Source organism: Arvicola amphibius, chromosome 8, assembly GCF_903992535.2.
Source record: "Arvicola amphibius chromosome 8, mArvAmp1.2, whole genome shotgun sequence".
Lineage (NCBI taxonomy): Eukaryota > Metazoa > Chordata > Mammalia > Rodentia > Cricetidae > Arvicola > Arvicola amphibius.
This window is the reverse complement of record NC_052054.1, coordinates 53247899-53268418: the sequence shown is the minus strand read 5'-3', so window position 1 is coordinate 53268418 and position 20520 is coordinate 53247899. Positions and strand designations below refer to the sequence as shown.

The window sequence follows — 20520 nt, the reverse complement described above, 5'->3', positions numbered from 1 at the left end:
TTGACCAATGAGATGTAACTCTTATAATTTTTTTATTACTGCTTCAAGCCTCCTATAAAAACATATTTAAACCAGTAAAGAGAGAAGTAGTAAGAATTAACAGAGAATTAGAATGGATAGAACATGACTCAACATGTGTGTGAGTTCATACCATACCCCTCAGATAAGAGACCTTGTGCTATGCTGTGGCTTCTAACTTGGACCCTGGGAGGTAGTTTTGTGAGCTGAACTCGCAAGCTACTAAAAGTTCTAAGAACACAGTGTGATGGGCAGCTAAAGACAAGCAAGTTGCTGTATGATAGAGCCAGTACTCTGGTATCTTCATACTATTGTGGTGCCACGTGCATGGGAGAAAGAATAATTTACAATAAGTTAAAGATGTGCATTTATTTAATATGGCCTCTCATATTCTATCTGTGCTTCCATACAACAATAAAATGACATGCGGATGGGCTTTACTGTTGATCATTTGTGAAAAAGCAGAAGCAAAGTAGAATGGCTCAGAGTATTAGCATTAGAACTCAACAACCCAATCTCTCCTTGCCTGAAATGTCTCTACCTTCACAATGGGGGATGACAATACAGTGAGAGCCACAGGGTTACAGTAGTGGTCAGTAAATATTTCTGTGGGAGTACAAGTCTGTAGCCCCAGTGTGGGAGAGTGAGACAGGATCCCGGGGGGGGTCAGGACTCAGCTAGTCTAGCACACTACAAACTCCATGCTCAGTTGAGAGACCTTGTCTCAAAACAGAGGGTAAGCAGCAGAGGAGTGGTATCTGATGTCTAACTCTGGCTTTCAGAAGGACACCAAGAGTAAGTGCATTGCATGCACATGTATGTGTATACACATAGCTAAGACGCACACCCAGTGAAAGAGGAGGGGGCGGGGAAACTCTTGTATTGTGTTTTATGCCACTGGCAGTCTAATAACCCAGTATCCTAAGTATTATAGACAAAGCTTCAAGTTCACTGTTTGGGGCAGAGCTGGCAGTGCTGGGGATTAAACCGCAAAGCTTATATACATTCTAGGAAGCATTTTACCATTGAGCTGCACACCCTAGCTCCACTTACTTTCTGAACAAGTTTCCCCCTTTCCCCCACCCAATCTGAACATTCTTAGTTGTGGTGGCCTACCCAGGCCTTCCTTTAAGTGCAGACTGGATTTTGTTCTGTTAACTTGTTCTGTTAACTTGTTCATACATACATCTGTAGCCCAGAATTTTCTTATAGGATAAAAACGAGGGGCTGTACATAAAAGAATGGAGGAAAGCTGACATACAGAATGGTAGGAAGAGTCTTAGCGCTCAGTATGGAGGGACCCCTGGAGACAAAGGCAGAGATGTGACTCCAGAGCAAAGGGATACACACGGACTCTATGGGACTTCCCTGGGCTTCTTCCCCCTTACACTCATCATGGCAGGGAGCACGGCGGCATGCAGGCACACGTGGTGCTGGAACTGTCAGTCCTTACATTTTGACTCACAGGCAACAGGAAGTTGACTGACTGTCACACTGTGGGAAGCTTGAGCAAAAGAGACCTCAAAGCCCACCCCCACAGTGACACATGCTTCCTCTAACAAGGCCACACCTCTTAACGTTGCCATCCCTTTGGGGGCCATTTTCTTTCAAACCACCAGACCACCTCACACATGAGCATTAGCAGGGCTAGCTTACTCCTAAGCAGCAAGTCCTTCAGCCCAACAACGGCCATTGTCACTGTCAGACCTTCCTGACATTGCTAAAGTCGAGGCCTTCAGAAGCTCCCCAATTGCCCACGATTCCTTCCCAATTCCAGGCCCCACACAAGATTTCTACCCACCCCTACTGGAGATTCTGCAGAATGGGAAGAAAAAGGAACTTGGTGGAATTACAGGGGTGAGGAAAGAGGGTGAGCCGTGAGGAAGCGGATATGATCAAAATGCACTGTACAACGTATACGAGTCTCAAAGAAAATGCAAAAGCCTACTTCAGAAGCTTAGCTGGCTTTCTGTCTGTAGAAGCACTGCCAGACTGCTGACCGTGATTGCTGTACAAGCCTGAGGTCCTGAGTTCAAATCCTTGACACCCACAGAGGACATCCAGGTGCAGATTCCACCCGGCGTGGGGGTTGGAGGAGACAGGAGAATCTCTGGGCTTGCTGGCTACTAGCCTCACTCCAGGACAATGAGTGAGCCCTTCTTGAGGGAGTGGGGTAAAAGTGCCAGGGCAGGACACCTGAGGTCCTCCTCTGGCCTCTCTGCGTGTACGCCCCAGCATATGCCACACTCTCATACCTGCACCTACACAGACAGAAAGGAAAGAAACTGCTAAAACAGAAGCTAAATGTCAGGTTTTTGCTACCAGCTCTGCAGTTTGGCAACTTCATGCAGCTGAAATGGCTTTCTGTTGCTGTAGGTTGGCTTTACATTTTGCCAAAGTGAAAAGATCGGTTCAGAGGGAGAAGGAGCATCCGCACTCTAACTTCAGACTGTAATCTGTGTGAGATGTGAAAGGTCTAAGCATCTTCATCATCTATGATGAAGATGGCTCTGCATCAGACATATGGCTCCACAGAAAATGGGTCAACCCCTACGATGCAGGGGTTTGGCTTTGTGTTACCTGAGGTTTGGGGAAAAGTGAATATATTAAATTCCACAGAACTGGTGTGGCTGTGACAGGCGTTGTTAGCACTATGACATCATGCATTCCCCCTTAAGTTGTGGTTGTAAGTCTTCACAAGACACCCCTGGGCACTTTCGAGTGACTCCCTGAGGTTGACTACCAGAGTTGGGGGATGGGGGTGGGGCGGGGTGGGGGTGAGGGGGAGGTGCTAGCACAGGCTGAGTGGTGCTTGCCATTGTTCCAAGTTGAACTATTATTACTCTCTGTTCACTTACAGTTCTCTAACTTAATGAAAATGCTCTTAAGATAATTATTATGAAATAAGCCAACCACAAATCCAGAAAAGAGGCACAGCGCCCATCCCTGTTAACAAAGGACTTGGAGATGCTGGGGTTTTCTTGAGGTTTTCTTCAGCCTTGGTTCAGCACCTGAGTCAAGAAACTTACTGACTTTTCTTTGCCTTTTTTCCCACAGACCCCTACCTATAACATCACCCACAATGTAATTCCACTTGTATTCCTCATACAATACAAGAACTGCAGGAAACATTCTGTCTTAGCCAGGGTTCTACTGCCGTGAAGAGACATCACAACTGAGACAACTCACATACAAGAAAGCATTTAACTGGAGGCCTGCTTAGACTTTCAGAGGTGTGGTCCATTGTCATCATGGCAGGAGCATGGTTGCATGCAGGCAGACATGGCGCTGGAGGAGCTGAGAGTTCTCCATCCTGATCCACAGGCAGAGTGACAGACTCTGGCCCTGGTGTGGGCTTTTGAAATCTCAAAGTGCACACCCAGTGGCACACTTCCTCCAACATGACCGCACCTCCTAATCCTTCAAGTAGTGCCACTCCCTGGCGAGCAAGCGTCGGATCTATGAGCCTCTGGGGGCCAATCTCACATTCTAAGCCATAATCACAAATCACAATCTTTCTCTCCCCGATGAGCTGTGAGCCCAGAAAAACCGTTCCCTTCATTCATGAGCCACGCAGTTGAAGACTGGCACACAATATTACTTTACTTTTTCTTATTTAAAAGTACCTTTCCAATCAAAATTTTAGATCAAATATTGTTCAGCCAGGTTCTAAGTCCCCCCCACCCCCTCAGCACCTGCTCCCACCCCTTCCTTTTCCTCCCCTACTCCCCCCCCCATGCCTTTCAAATTGGATTTATGGCACACACAGCAAGGCATGCATAGAAATGTCATTAGGCCCTAAAACCATAACCCCCCACAATTAGCATCTCCGCAGTCACAGTCCAGGCGACCTCAACTCACAGCTGTCTTTGAAGTACTCCATGACATTAAAAATCCCATTTGCATTAAACAATTCAATTACATTCTACATCCAGTTAATAGCTGATGTAATTATAGAATTTTGGAGCTTAAATGATCATTAAATAAACTGACGGAAACGAGGGGTTTAGAGTATCTAAGTACAGATATTCTCATTCTATAGATGACAATATTGAGAAACAGGTTAAATGCATAAATGTAACATCGATTGTTGGGGAATTATTTTAAGGTTTGTTACTTTTGTTTATGCTATGGGCCATTTGCTAAGTGATGTAAAGGTCTGTTTCTTTTGTTTATGCTGCATTTGTTTAAGCCTGTGAAGCTGTGATTCTTTGCCTGTCTAAAGCACCTGATGATTTAATAAAGCACTGAACGGCCAATAGCGAGTCAGGAGAAAGAATAAGCGGGTTCGGCAGGCAGAGAGGATAAACAGAAGGAGAACTCTGGAAGAGGAGACGCAGCAAGACAGAACAAGGGGAGGAGGATGTCAGGGGCCAGCCAGCTGCAAAGCAGGAGTGAAAGTGGAGAAGGAGAAAGCCCAGAGGCGAAAGGTAGACGGGATAATTTAAGAAAAGCTGGCAAGAAACAAGCCAAGCTGAGGCCAGGCTTTTATAAGAAAGAATAAGACTCTGTGGGTGATTTGTTTGGGAGCTGGGTGGTGGAGCCCTCAAAAAGCCAAAAGAGCAAAATATCTCACAACAGTCGATATATTTACTATATCGTTGGGGTTTCTTGTTTTTTGTTTTTTGTTTTCTTTTTTCTTTTTTTGGTTTTTCGAGACAGGGTTTCTCTGCAGCTTTTTTAGAGCCTGTCCTGGAACTAGCTCTTGTAGACCAGGCTGGCCTCGAACTCACAGAGATCCGCCTGCCTCTGCCTCCCGAGTGCTGGGATTAAAGGCGTGCGCCACCACCGCCCGGCTTGTTTTTTGTTTTTAACGGATTTTGATAACCATGTACAAAATCAGAGCTAACATCAGAACTGGCTAGAGTTAAATAACCGCTTTTTAAAAATATGGTTTCTGAATTGCTATTATTTAAAAACAATTGAAATACACACACACACACACACACACACACACACACACACACATTCATCAACCAAATCTCCACTCAGGAATTAAGGGTAAAATTGTGTATGTAATTATTTTTCCTTTACATATTCAGTTGAGGCTCAAGAAAGCCTATAGCTATCTCCTATTAACAAAACCAAATGTTGTCAGGTGGTGGTGGCACACACCTTTAATCCCAGCACTAGGGAGGCAGAGGCAGGAGGACCTCTGTGAGTTCGAGGCCAGCCTGGTCTACAAGAGCTAGTTCCAGGACAGGCACCAAAGCTATACAGAGAAACCCTGTCTTGAAAAAAACAAACAAAAAAATCTTGTAAAGGGAAATTCAGTGTTGTGGTCTGGGTGTGTGGCTTAGCTTCCAAAGGGTGACTGCTGGGAGCCTGGTCCCCAGTGTGGCAGCTGGAACTTCTATGAGGCAGGACCTAATAGAAGTGGTTAGGTCATGGGGCTCCACCGCCACAAGTGGACTAAACCTTTTGTGGGAGTGAACTGGGTCTCCTGTAACTGTTCGTTAACAAGGGAGAGAGTTATTAGGATGGGGCTCGTTTCTCCTGTTCTTTCCATCCACGCCTTGGCAGTGTCTGCAACTGCTGGTCTCCACCCACTTCTCCTCAGCCAGGACACTGCCTCCGTCCTGCTTAGATTCTCCAGTCACCAGAATGGCGAGCTAAAAATATTTGTTTAGTGATGTTGGAAAGTGTTAGAGATATACACCTGACCTTAAATAAACCTCTCCATTTTAGTAATCCAATCTCAGGCATGTTGTTTCAGCAATGCAAAATAGATTAAAACAGTCAATGAGCTATGTGTAAGGTGAATGCGAAAGACCAACATTTATACACAGTTAATCTTGAGAACTGGGTCACAAACCACGGTTTAGAAAGTTCAGGCCAATGCTTGGTAGACAGAAGACCTGGCTTTCTGTTAGTCATTGGCTTTGCTCAGAAACAAAGAGCTAGGTGTGGCCACACCTTTAATCCCAACACCCAGGAGGCAGAGGCAGGCCAGCCTGGTTTACGCAGTGAGTTCCAGAACAGCCAAGGCTACACATCTCAAAAACAACCAAAACCAAAACCAAACCAAAGCCACAACAAGAAAGCACATTTGAGATGTTTACTCCATGCGAAAAGGAGGAACTCAGTCCAAGAGGAATAAAGCAGAACTGATTCTCATTTCATATTCACCAAGGGCAGACACTTCCTTGACTGGGACACAGGGTGGAATTGTATCAAAAGTATCTTAAGCACCACATTAGAAAATCTTGATAAGCAAGAGCAAATGTTTGCCTATGTCGGAATCCTGAGTAGTGTGTCTATTGTAGAAGTCAGCTCCCACGAGCAGGGTCAGAGCAGAAAGCCAGCAGGCTCAATACTGCAGAGCAATGAGGGATTTCCACAGAGGGCGGAGAGAGTGTAACCCAGATAAAAGCTGCTGCTTATTTGCAGTGTGTAGGGATGGCACAGGCTGCAGAATGTCATGAAGTCACAGTAGCTCATGACTAGGTACATGTCCAAACATGCCAAGAGCTGATGACTCCCTTTAAGTTTTGCAGAAAGTCATATTGATGTCCAAGTGCCACCACTATATTTAGTATTTGCCATTTGAAATTTAGCTTAATTTAAAGCAACTGAAGAGAAGAAACTGGAGGCTCACAGAGCTGCCTTGTGATTCTTCTTGGTGAGCGAGGCCAGGAAGTATTGAGCTTTGCTCTAACAAGCAGAGCGACTGCAGGTCAAGGGGTCACAGTCCTATAACTAGCGTTAAAAAATCCTAACTCATCCAATGATATAAAGATGACTTACATTTGCAGATTTGAACCTTGTAGACCCCAAACCAAATATTTCCATGAACGAACAAAGTTTCAATTAGGCGTTTTTGTTGTTGATGATGATGTTGATTTTTTTTTGCCCAATCCATTCACTTTTTACAAAAACCTTGTTGATTTTTCTTTCACCTTACCTAGAGTTTTGTTCGTGCAGAAGATGAGCTAGTTCAGGGAATTAGTGTGTCCTCCAATCTGAAGAGGCAGCAGGTTTGAAAGCACAGTTGAGGGTTACACCAGAGCCACACACTCAGGGCTGTGGCTGGGATCTCATGTGCGTGTGAAAGGGAAGACATGCCAGGGCCTGGACTGAGTTCACCTCAGGGGAAAGCAGCTAAGTAGAAACACATGGCCTATTGACACAAGCATTCTCTCGACAGCAAGGAAACTCCAGTTCAGGGATTAGAGATACTGGGACTGCTGGCCTTCGAGTGGAAGCACTAATGAAAACTACTCCCTATCTTTCACTGAAGAATTTAGCTGCTATGTTTCAACAATTTTTTTAAGTTAATGAATAGACGTATGAGAGCGAGGGTGGGAGGAAGAGCAGGGTAGAGACGGGACGAGAAGCTGATTGTAACATTTGGGCTTTTGATTTCGCTGGCAGCTTAGTTATTAAGTATGGGGAAACTGTCATGAATTTATCACTTTAGCTTCCCACTGTTAGTTTTTAGGCAAACACCCAAAGACTCTTCAGCGACTCTAGTGAATCGCAGTAGGGGTCTGCTGCAGTGGCCACAGTAGAGCAGGGGTCTCTGGAGTTGCCTCCTCAACTGTAAGGCCTTGAAAGCAAACACGCCGTTAGCCATCTCGGTGGCAAATACATTTCAAACAGCTCATTCTCGATCCGCAGAGCAGGTATAGTTCTTTGCTATCTCTTTTCCCCAAGAGCTCAGCTAGCCTGCCAAACCCTCTTAAACAGAGACTGGCAGTGTGAACCAGTAAGCCAGGGAAGGGTTCCGAAGCAACGAAGGGCAGAAGTTTCCAGAACAATGATAAATTCCCGAGGGTGTGGGAATGGCAGGTTTCATCTTCAACATGTGAATGATTCCAAATGTTTTACTAAGTGTGCAGAATCTAAGAATATAGAGATTAGTTCAGAATTGATTACTTAAATCAGAATCCTGGAATTAAACCATATCATAATTCCTTAAATATTAAACTTCTTTAAAATGATCCTGATAGCACTGAGAAATGACCTTTCAAATAGCAGTAAGAAAAACGTCAGATATAATTAATGAATATAGTTGATAATTTTCCAAGCATATAATGTCCTTATACTCAAAAGCCCACGCAAGCTTTTTGGAATACAGTTAACTCTATGAATTTAGAATATAGATGAGTATTTAAGTAACAGTGAAAATGGGAGGACCGGATACCTAAGATGTGTTTTATTAAACATACATACATAGCAAATGAGGAGCCAGGAAGATCATACAGCTGCAAGCATTTGACGTGTCTGTATTTTCCTGCCACAAAGAGCTGAAATAATACAGAAATTGAAATTAATATCCATTGGAGGCTGGATGTGGTGGCGCACACCTTTAATCCCAGTACTTGGGAGGCAGAGGCAGGTGGATCTCTGTGAGTTCGAGGCCAGCTTGGTCTACAGAGAGAATTCCAGGACAGCCAGAGCTGCACAGTGAGACCATGTCTCAAAAAGCAAAAGCAAAAACAAAAACAAAAAAGATCCATTTGCAATTTTTTTATAACAATGTTGTAGAGAAGTCATTCTAGAAAAGAAATACAAAAGCTTGCTTTCTCTATCCGAAGGACCAGAGGGGAATAGTCTAGCAAAACAGAGCATTTTTAGACACTAGTCACTCTCCTGAGGTCAAATGCCATCCCTTCCACCACAAAAACAAAACAACTGTGGCCCTACCCACACCCACACCAGCAAAGGCCAAGAGGGGAATGTAAACCTCCATCACTGCTAAGAAGTAACAAGAGCTCCCGACCTCGGCCGGGTGCTAGCACTTTCATTCCGTAGGGCTACGGCAGTCCTCACTCCCCACCATCCCAGTGGAGAAAACCACACCGGAAGCCTGGCCTTCCACGAGCACCCAGAAGACACATCCCTCCTACTCCCTGCCTGGGTAGTGGCGACGAAAAGGCCTAGGCAGCGTCAGGACTTCTGACAGTGCCAGAGGTGATGAGGCCACCTCTACCCTGTGACAGTGTGGGGACAGAACAAAAGCACTCAGGTGTCTTCTGGACAAGGAGGGATCACTGGGGGCCCAGCTGAGAGACTTGCACCCTTGTACAGAGTAACCAAGAGTTCCCCCAACACATAAAGGCCAACCAGAAACCAGAACTTCTGCCTTTTCTGGCCAAAACAAGGTTAATAGCTTCTTCTCCTGCTAGAGAGGAGTCAGAATAACAGCAGACTATAACAAAATACTTAGATCCAGAGTTTCCCATATGAACATCCCACAGGTACAGCGTCAGTGGAATTACTATATGAATTTTGAATGCGGATGTATTTGGATATTAGAATACTGCATAAGATATATTCTATGAGCCAGCGGACACGCAGTGAAGATGCTGTCTGCTGCATGAGAGATAGTCTATGTGCCAGCGGACACACAGTGAAGATGCTGGAAGTATTTTAAAGCAGTCATCGGGCAGATACACTGGGAAGTATGTTCAAAGACTGGGAAGAAATGGGAACTAAAGTCTCAGCGGAGACCCGAAGCTGAATGCCCATGCTCAACTGCAGACAGAGGGGTCAGTGCACTGGGAGATGAAACAGCAGAGCTTTCTGAGCAACAGCAAAGCAACAACCAGTGAGCAGCACCTCAGGTCCCCACAAAATCTAGCATTCTTGTCATCAGAGCCCCAGAAGGAGAAAGATGTCAGGGCCAAGAGCACCTGAAATGATGGCTGGATGCGTCCCGATACAGTAAAGGCAGTCACAAACTTAAACCTAGGGTGAACTCGAAACTGTTAGAATGAATCCAACACTCAGATATATCAGTCACTTTTGAAAAATCAGAAAAAAGAAATCGTGAAAACGGTGAAGGAAATGACACCTGATCACCCACTCACTGGTGAGGCACAAGCTCATAAGCCCAAAGGTCGGAGGAAGTTGTTTAGCTTTTGAAGTGTTGAAGAAAACAATCTGATTAACCCATGATTCCATATCCTGTGAAAACATTCTTCAAGGATGATAAAAAAATGCTCTCAGGTTAAGGAGGAACAAAAACGAAACAAATTCTTGCCAGCAGATCAACTTGGAAAGAAGGGCGGAATGACATCCTTAAACAAAAGGAATACTGGAGTGAGCCCTGGATGTCGGGAACGAGAAAAGAACACGCCAAGCAAAGGCGCTTTTCAACCAACAAGACTTCCTCCCCTTCTGTGTTTCCCAAATCACGTTTGAGAACTTGACAAGAACGAATTAGTGCCACTGCCTGTAAGCCACTAACAGAACACAGAGGAAATATTTCAAATGACCCCGAGGGAGGGCAGAGGACGGGATGGAGGTCAGGTGCCCAGCCCCGAACAACATTAAACGTACCAAAATCATTGAATTATGCCCTATGAGTACAAAACCAAACTCAAAACAAGTAACAGGCAACAGGAAAATGGAACCTGAGTTCATCTGGCAACACATATTGCACTGACAGATATTATGGTGGGTAAACTAGAAAGTACTGAGAGAAATTGTAAAAATACAACAAACTGGACAAAAATGAAGACACATCTGGGTGGCACAGGGAAAGCAGAAGGAAACTTACAGCTACGTGCACATGCCAGAGAAAAGAAAATGTAAAAACAAAACCAAAAACAAACAAACTTCTACTCTGCCAGTCTCAAGAAAAAGCAATGCAAACCAAGAAGCAAGATGAAGGGGAAAAATAATAATAATGAGCAATGAGAATCAGAAACAGAAACAAGAGAAAACCAGTAAAATCAAGTGTTAGATCTTCAAAAGAAAACAGTGTGTGTGTGTGTGTGTGTGAGAGAGAGAGAGAGAGAGAGAGAGAGAGAGAGACAGAGACAGAGACAGAGACAGAGACAGAGGCAGAGAAAGATTGAGGGAGAGAACGTCTGCAAATAAGACAAGCTGGGTCAATTCCCACCCAAACCCAGGTAACAGCGCCCCCTGCAGACCATGCCTTTAACACAAGGGCCTTTAAAAATGTCTAAAATGCAGTATCTGTTTGTGGTTCCATGTCAGGTCAAGAGAAGCCATCTGCCATGAGCAGGTAGCAGGCACAGCCAGCTCCTCCCATCTGGGGTCATCCCGAACAGGCAGGGAATTAGGCAGGGAAACTGTGGGGAAGGCTGTCCTCAAATCCAATAGGTCTCTTGGGAGGATCTTAGAGGGCCTTGAGGCCGGGTCAGAAATGGGATATATACAATTCCCAGCTGGGTCCCAAGGTCCTTGCTGCTGGTACCTAACAGCTGACGGGGAGCGGGGAAGGGGTGGGTGAAGGGCCTGATCCTTGCACCCACTGCGCTCCTCCTGAGGCCGCTGTGACTTCTGCAGCAGGCAGCGGCTCTGACGTGGGGTGGTCATCTTCCTTTCCGATGCCTCCACGTCGCCTCTATAGATGCGGGTAACTGTAGCAGTTGGTCTGCACCTCTGCTGCTGTGATAAAGCAACTCGGACCAAATCCAGCATGGGGAGGAGAGGGTTTACTTGGCTAACATTTCCCCATCACACCCCATCACTGAGGGAAGTCAGGGAAGGAACCTGGAGGCAGGCACTCAGCAGAGGCCTCGAGGAGCTGGCTTCCTGGCTAGTTCTCAGGCTCTCGCTCAGCTACTTTCCATAAACTTCCCAGGACCACTCGGCTAGGGGCACCACTGCCCACAGTGGGCTGGGTCCTCCCACATCAACCCTTAAACAAGAAAATGCCCAGAGCCATGCTCAGACCCCAATCTGATGGAGACAGCTCCTAAATTGAGGTTCCCTGTTCTCAGGTGACTCTAGTTAGTGTCAAGGTCACAAAAACCAACTAGCTCAAGGTCAAAGACTATTAAGAAAATTGAATTTGGGATTAAAAAAAAATCTTTCATAAGAACTCTTCAAGTCTAGATGGGTTCACTGTAATTTTATTAAAGAGGAATGAATACCAATCTTATGTAATCTTAATATTTCCCAATTCATTTTCTAAAGTTAAGCCATCAAAGGTGGGGAAGGGCAGGAAAACATCCCTAATGAACATGGTAGGTGTGGACAGAATTCAGGACTGACTGACTGAGCCAGCTGCCCTGGCCTGGGAGGTTAAACTGATTAGCAACCCAGTTCAACATCTTACAGGAAAAGCCCGTGTATTAAAAGGACGTGAGTCTAACAGGAAGGTGTCAGCCAGTCTGAATTAGATCTGAACCTGTCCCCTGAACAGGATTTCGGAAGCTGAGTCAATGTTATCAGATGAGTGAGAATCCAGACCAGAGCTCTCGGTTCAGTTTGTTCAGCCTGGGACAAGGGCTAGTAGAATCAGAACCCAAAGACATAGCTTGTTTATCCCTCCTTCCGGCGACTGTGGCCTCAAAATGCAAGAGGTTACGAATTCCTCCAAGGAGATCTCTTCCTCTGCTGGTCTGAGGTGCTTTCAGATGAGTGTGAGCCCAGCCAGAGAAGAGACAAGGCCCAGGGTATACAGAAGTCCCCAAAGGTTTTGTTCACTCCCGAGTTGTAAGATCTACCGTCACGTGACAGCACTTCTTTCACTAGTGACCTAACAAGAGCAGGTCTGGGTTCGGCTGAGCACGCAGTGTTTGCACAGGATGAGCCAGAGATTCAGAAACAACTTCCTCCTTGGTGAGAGCAGAGAGTGGTATCCCATGGTTCCTCTGGGCTCAGGAATAGGCCCGTGGAAGTTTGACTGCTGCTACTCCAGCATGTCTGCCAAAACAATGCAAAACCCAGCAGCAATGGAGAAAATGTCCACTTTGGGTCTGGTGAGCGGCAACCCAAAGATTCTGGCTCCCTTCCCCAAGTGGAAGAGAAGCTCGAGGGCACAGCTGAAGGCTGTGACCACATGTTTGTGTGGCCAGATCACTTCAGGTAGCACCTTGAAGTGAGCGCTCCTTCATCGGCCCCGCAGAAGTTGTGCTGCAGAGGCAGCCGGTGCACACGAGGACGCACGACCACGACGGGGAGAAACCCCTTATGCGCCAGAGTTTGTGTGTGGTAAGCAGTTCACCACAGCTGGGAACCTGAAAAACCACTGTCACATCCACACGGGCGGGCGAGAAGCCTTTTCTCTGTGAGGCCCAGGGATGTGGCCATGCCTTTGTTAAGCAGTCAAGCCCCGAAAACATCTGGTAGTTTACTCAGGAGAGAAACCTCACCCGTGCCAAGTCTGTGGGAAGACCTCTCAGAATGGGGGCAGGACTGTGTACTCGAAAGGATCGCTTGTAGCTGGGGATAACACTGCTGAGTGAGGAAGGAGAGTAGTTTGCCTGAAGACGCTTCAGTACTCAGTGAATCTGGTGGCTGTGACTCCCCACCCACCCCCTTCCACTTGGCGGAGAGTCCTTGAGTCTACCAAACGCCACTTCCATCCTGGCAGTTGATGATGAGGTGCTGCGTGAAAGAGCCCACGGCTCCTGTCTAGGTGCCATGCGGTCGGGGAGGCAGGCCTACAAAGTCTGCCTTAACTGGGATAAATTCACAGAAGTCACTAAACCAGGGAGGTTTAACTGAAAGAGGGGAGTGTGCTGGCTCCAGAAGAGCAGTTCTGCCCTACCCAGTAGTGCATGACGGGAAGACTCACATCGTGCCATAACTAAAATGACCTCTACTTGCCTCTGTTCATCGTCCCTAGCAGTGAAGAGTCTGAGGGATTCTCTTCAGCCTCCATGTGACCCGGACAGTGAGGCAGTGACTGTGGACTGGACAGAGTAGCGGCCTCTCTTTTCGCTGCAGAGATGTGGGGCAGACTTCTCAAAAAGCAAGTGTAAGCACAAGTTGGTGAAGTTTTCACTGTGGGTGGTTTTTTTTTTTTTTTTTTTTTTTTTTTTTTTTTTTTTTAAGAGTATTTGTACTTGACCCAGCTCTTTCCATATGGTTGAACAATGTCCTGTTTCCATCCTCAACCACAGAACCTCACCAGGAAGTTGAGTTTTCATGATGCCTTGTTGCTTTGAAGAAGGGAGTGATACCAATTATGTTGTGGCATTCACTCTTTATCGACCAGAGTAAAAGACCCAGCCACTGGGTTGTAAAACATAAATTACTTGAATCTCCCCTCAGCCCGGGCTGAGGTACTATCTTATCCTGTACACCTCCACTTGGTTATTTTGTTGTTGTTGTTGTTGTTTGTTTATGAGCCAAAAAATCATGTTATGAGGGCTTTTTTTAATTTGGCTTTTTTCTAAGTTAAAAAAAAATCACATGATCTAGAGTTTCAGTTTTTCCTTTAAAATAAACAAAAGAACCCAGGCCAAAAAAAAATATGGATGCAGAGGTCTTATAAGAATTCAGCAAGAAAACAAATATTATAGCCAATGACTTAGTAGTGACTTATATAAGCTTGGTGCAATGTCTAAAAAATTCATCAATGTAATCTACCTCACTAACAGAATAAAGAAGAAAAAGCACATGGTGTTAATAATTCTATCATCTCTGGACTGATACAGAAAAGGTACATGAGCAAATTTAGCATGGACTAGTTATTTTGAAAAACTTTTAAAAAACAGGAATGTAAGAAACAGAAGGAAGAGCTTCACAAACCAACAGCTGGTGTTCTACTTACTGCAGAAAGAAAGTCACATCATAGTAATCAAACGCCAAGCATAAGCAGAAAATAAAACTACATGTTGGGGGATTGGCTCAGTGGTAAACCATTTGCCTAGCATGTATGAGGCTGTGGGTTCAATCCCCAGGACTGACAAAAAGAAACAGAACACTGCGTGTCTGTCTGATGTTGGTCTGAAACCTAGGTAACAACTTTAAAGTGGAGAATTATAAACAGGCACAGAGATGCTCACAGGTAAGCCCTGAAGAGACAGAAGCAGGGGGATCTACCTCAAGGCCATCCTTAGTGGCAGGGTAAGTTCTAGGCTGTCTATCCTAAGCAACATGAGACTCTCATCTCAATTTTTTGTTTGTTTTCTTTGTTTTGTTTTTTTTTTTTTTTAAGACAGGGTTTCTCTGTACAGCCCTGTCTGTCCTGGAACTCACTCTGTAGACCAGGCTGGCCTTAAACTAGAGAGATCCACCTGCCTCTGCCTCCTGAGTGCTGGAATTCAAAATGTGTGGCACCATGACACACATTTTAAAAAAGTTAAAACAAAATTAAGAACTATAAATAGGAATTATTATAAAATGGGAAAGGCAGTGAGTTCAGGGAGATTGGATAATTAAAACTCTGTATATAGAGTAGATACATTCACCGATCTGGTGCCCAGCCCAGCAGGCTATCAATCGTCTGATTTAGCCATTTTCCCACGTTTGAACAGTGGATTCTGGGACACTCTATGCACCCAGTCTAGCTGTATAGACACTCGTTGAAATGCGTAGACTTTGAGTCTGGTACTTTTTGTGTGCGATGTTTTGATTTATTTGCAATTATTTGTTGTTGTTTTTGTTTGTTTGAGACAGGGTTTCTTTGTCTAACAGTCCAGCCTGTCCTGGAACTCACTCTGTAGACCAGGCAGGCCTCAAACTCACAGAGATCCAACTGCCTCTGTTTCCTGAGTGCTGGGATTCAAGGTGTGCACCACCACTGTCTGGCTAAGGTACGTTTTTTTTTTTTTTTAAATGAAGTTTATAAAATAAAAAAATGGACAAAAAAGTTGTAGGACTACAGACGTTGGGAATCACAGTTACTGTTTTTCTCTTTTTCTGTAATTAAAATATAAAATAAAATTATAAGTCATCATCTTGCTTGTTTTGTCTCCAAGTGTGTGGAACACTCCGGGAGCTGGAAAGTCAGGCAGCCACAAGATAGACAGACAACGAGAAGCAGTGTAGGTGGGGAAGGAAGGAAGGAAGGAAGGAAGGAAGGAAGGAAGGAAGGAAGGAAGCAAGCCCTGAGACAAAATGCAGATGAAGAGAGACAGGATAATTTAAGTTATAAGAGCTGCCAAGAAATGAAAGCTACAATAAGGTCAAGCACTTATAACTAATAAGAAGTCTCCATTTTATGATTTGGGATCAGAGGATCCAATTCCTTCTGATCTCCTCAGGTACTGGACACATGTGGTGTATAGGCATATATGCAGGATAAACATCACTAATACATATAATATAAAAATAAATATTTTTTTCCTGGTTTTTCAAGACAGGGTTTCTCCATGTAGCCTTGGCTGTCCTGGGACTCACTGTATAGATCAGGCTGGCCTCAAACTCGAAGATCCACCTGCCTCTGCCTTCCTAGAGCTGGAATTAAAGTCACAAGCCACTTTGCCAGGCTAATAAAAATATCTTTAAAAGAAAAAAGAAAGTCTATTACTTGAATGGAGTGAACCTCAGACAGTCTGATCAGTGCGGCGTGGATCCCAAAGATTCAGAATGTTCCCACTCCATATCTGAGTGCAGTTTTAATGATAAGAATTATACCAAGGAAAATTAACTTCATCCACAAAATATTTCATGAAGCAACTGAGTTCTATGATGAATGGGCTATGTAACAGTTACACTATGTATAATAGCTTCAATTCTTAGCTTCCTCAAATTCGTATAGAATTTAGTTTTCCGTAAGTAACTATTTGATTCATTCATTGCTTTTTTATATTAAAATTTATCATCTATATCAAGTTTGAGCACCTTTAGGGCGCTTTCATTATGAGTTGCTTTGTAGCTATTTATAACATTTCACTAACTATGACAAGAAAATTCTGTTTTTATTAGTAGTAGCTAAATTTATGTTGTACAATTTAACAATAGTCAACTTTAATTTGATATTATCCTTTCTCTCAATTTTTTTGGGGGGGTTTGTTTGTTTGATTTTGTTTTTCGGGACAGGCTCTGTTGCTTTGGTGCCTGTCCTAGAACTAGCTCCTGTAGACCTAGAGATCTGCCTTCCTCTGCCTGCTGAGTGCTGGGATTAAAGGCGCGTGCGCCGCGGCCACCTGGCTAACAGTTCTAGTTTTAATAACATTATTGGCAAACTGTCTGTGTTTTTCTTTTCTTCTTTTTTGGGGGATGGGGATACAGCAAGGTTGATCACAGATAGTTCTCAGTGACCGTTTCCTGAATTCTCTGCTGATTATTTAGACCAATGATAAACAAAACTTTCCTTAAACACTTCCTACCAAGAGGTTACTTAGTGGAAGAAGTGCCATGGAGCATGTGTGCAGGTCAGTCCAGTAGCTGACCTGGAGTGAGCTCTCTCCTCCTGCCTTCAGGTGGTTCGAACCCAGGTCGCCAGGCTTACATAGCAAGCTCCTTTCTTTACATGCTAAGCCATTTTGCTGGCTAGAGCTTTTACTTTACTAAGAATGTTAACTTGCTTCACATGTAGTACATCCTCCACCTGTAGTTTGTGTTGCATTTTTGCGACTTGAACTTTACTGCGTCCAAATTCAGCTTTCTGGTAAAGGTTTCTTCTCTGGCATCATCCTGACTCTCAGGCCACACTGACAGCTAAATCTGTGAATGTGTGCTACGTTCAACCTGTTTCTCCAAGAACAGACTGCTCTTCTAGTACATGAAACAAGGCCTGGGTTCCGACCAGACCCATGTCTGAGGCAGGACTCCAGCTCATGCTGGGTTCTGAACCTCAGTTCTACCCGCTGAGAGTTCTGAAGGACTCTCTCCTCGTTTCTGTGCTGGAGAAAACGTCCTCCTACCGACTTTAGGCACAGAGCAGTGAGGGGAATTCTGGTCTTTAACTCCGACATTTCATTATTTGCAGCCTCTGATCTCCCTCATTTGTGCTAGAAATTCCTGGAGGGGGACCTCAGATTTAAGGCCACCTCAAACTATTTAGCAAAATCTTAAACAGATACTCATAGATAATAAATACAGTGAATTTTGAAAAGTAATAACCTTTTTTTTTTTTACTTAAGGATAGCAAGATCGTTATGGCACCTAAATTAAGACTTCTTGAGAAGGAAGACCCCTGTCCCTTTACCACACAGGCTGTGGCTCCTCCCACTGACATTTGCAGTGGGACACATTCCCCTCGGAAATACCCAACCATTCACAAGACCCAATTATAGTTTCCAAAGAAAGTGGCCTTTATTCAAAACTCTTGCTTCTCCTCAGAAGTCCACATTTCTCTTATCTTCGGGAGCATAGATATTTATTGTTTGACCCAGACTGTCTTGCAGGCACTCCTTGTATTTAAACAGTGCTAGGATTAGCTCCTTCACACAGCTACTGTTTATAAATTCTTTGAACAGAATGCTTTCTTCTTAACATATGATTCCCTTTGACTCACATTTTTAAAAACTCATTCACTTGCGTGTCCTCTGTGCCCCACTCTATCCCTGACCAACGCATACAATCCAGCGATAGATTTGAGGCTCTGGGCCCATATGGACTTCTTTGGATAATCTGCTTTATCACATGGGTCCTAGGGAAATGCTTCAGCCAAGAGTAGGCAGGGCTGAACTGTGAGAACAGCCATGAGTTTAGCCCAGCAAAAGCTCTGCTAAGAGCCCAGCATCCCCGCTTCTTGCTCTCCAGACCCAAAAAACTGCTCGCACATCACAGAAGGAACGTTTGGTCTAGCACAGAAGTAGGGGTGACTGAAACTCAGTGGCCTGGCTTTGTTCCTTCTCAAGTGTACAACTGTTCAGTGGTAGTGGCTACACAGCGCCAGAAGAGGAAGAAAAATGACAGGAAATCCTGATCCACGTTTGTCCAAAATCATCAAACAAGATGGGCAACTCGTAGTCACTCTGTGATAGCTTTTAGGCTGTCAGCAATTCTTGGCAAGTACAAAAACCGAAAATAACGTCAGCCAAACTCTGTTAGGCTGTGCGCGCATGGTCCAGTCTCTTGCCCTTAAGTGTCAGGGCAGGTACCTGAGAAAGGCAACTTAGCTGGAGTATAGCCTCCTGCTCTGTGAAATAACACACACCAAGATTTCAGGGACACAGAAGAAAGATCAAACTTCAGTTTCCCAATATTCTTTTTTTCTCCAGATGGACCCCGCTGTACACACAAAATTTATAGACAATAACTTAACATTTTAGGCAACCTGAGGAACCATTTCCTACACATTAACTTTTTTTAAAAAAAATTTAAACTTTGAGGCAAAAGAAACAATGTAGAATTTTGAAGCCAGCTGAATAACTCCTAGATCCCAATCAGACTTCCTAACACAGTCAAGCAGGCAAAAAAAAAAAAAATGTTTCATAGAAATAATGATATATGCCAGTCCAATAATAATCACTAGTTTTGCTTTTAATGTTTATCCAACGACATCTGTTGGGAATGAATGCAATATGGGCTGCTAAGTCTGGAACAGTTCTTTGATTCTAAAAAGCGATCCCTTCTAAAATGGCCACACTCAATGAAAAAGGAAACGGGAAACACGGCTACAGTCTCAATTCTAGTCTTTACCACACAGAAATCCATAGACCGCTTCTTTTACCTTAAAATGCTGTCATAGTCACGCATTGTGTGTGTGTATGCGGAATGAAGATAAATTCAGTTCTGATATTTTATGTGTGTGGGGGTGTGGGTGTGCGTGCGCACTAGCCAGAGGACAACCACAGGTATTATCCTCAGGATCTCCTTCCAGCTTGTGACCAAGCCTTCACGTGAGCCTTGTGAAGGGACACCAGACTACATCTGATCTGGCATTAACTAAAACCCAAGCAGCCGGGCACACCTGTCAGGGACTTTTCTTAATTAAGTCATTTGAAACCGGAAGACCCACTTTTAATGTGGATTTTTTTTTTTTTTTGATGTGGGAAAGATCCAGCTTTAATCCAGATCTTTTGAGGAAGGAAGGTCCACCTTTAGTCTGGGCAGCCTTATAAAGAACATGGGAAAAGGAGGCTTTTGCTCTTTGCCTGCCTGCTCTCACCTTTGCCGGCAACTCCACTCCTTCACTGGCATCGGAGCCTACTTCTTGGGATCCCAGTGTCCAGCCTTGTGGACCGAACAGCTACGGATTCCCGGACTTTCCATTGGTAGACGACAGTCATTGTTGGACTAGCTGAACTACGGCTGTGAGCTAATCCTCTTTATATATATTCTCTATATTATATATATTCTATCAGTTATTATCAGAATTATATATATTCTATCAGTTCTGTTCCTCTAGAGCCCTAATACAGCCTGGAGCTTACCAATCTGGCTAAGTGTTTGGACAGTGAGCTAGGGATCCTCCTGTCTCTGGGTGTGCCACCAAAGCCCAGCTTTTTAATGGGGACTAACTGACTCTTGTGCTTGTGAACCGACTGACTGATCTCCCCAGTCCTGGTTCTAGTCTCCCCTCTGCTGCCCCTACAGGCCATTCCAGTGACATATTAGTATAAAATTCACAATTGTCATGAGACTTTCCTGCCATTTGAGTATTTCTTCCATTCACAGGAAGGCAGGTCCAGACCCTAACAATGAAGCTGAGCTCCGCGCTCAGAGGAACGGCACTATGATAAACTCAGCGACTGCCCCTTTGTGACTGCATCGTATTCTGACCCACTTTGGTGTCCCAGTCGCTCGCTTAGTTCTCTATCTGAAAGCATCAAAGTGAGGCCCCAGCCAGTGATAATCTGTGATTCCTGAATAGGGATTTCTCCGACAAGTATTATAGAGATGCTGTAATTAGTTAGCAAGCGATCCCTTATGCGTGCAATCCTCACCTATAATTCT

General features: G+C 44.5%; 1 protein-coding gene and 1 pseudogene across 1 annotated transcript in view; one reads left to right on the top strand and one right to left on the bottom strand.

Moving 5' to 3' along the window:
* Positions 1 to 20520, bottom strand: part of Sesn1 (sestrin 1) — a 94920-nt gene that overhangs the window by 45019 nt on the left and 29381 nt on the right. The gene's annotated exons all lie outside the window — the stretch shown is intronic.
* LOC119820652 lies at positions 12162 to 13531 on the top strand (annotated as a pseudogene).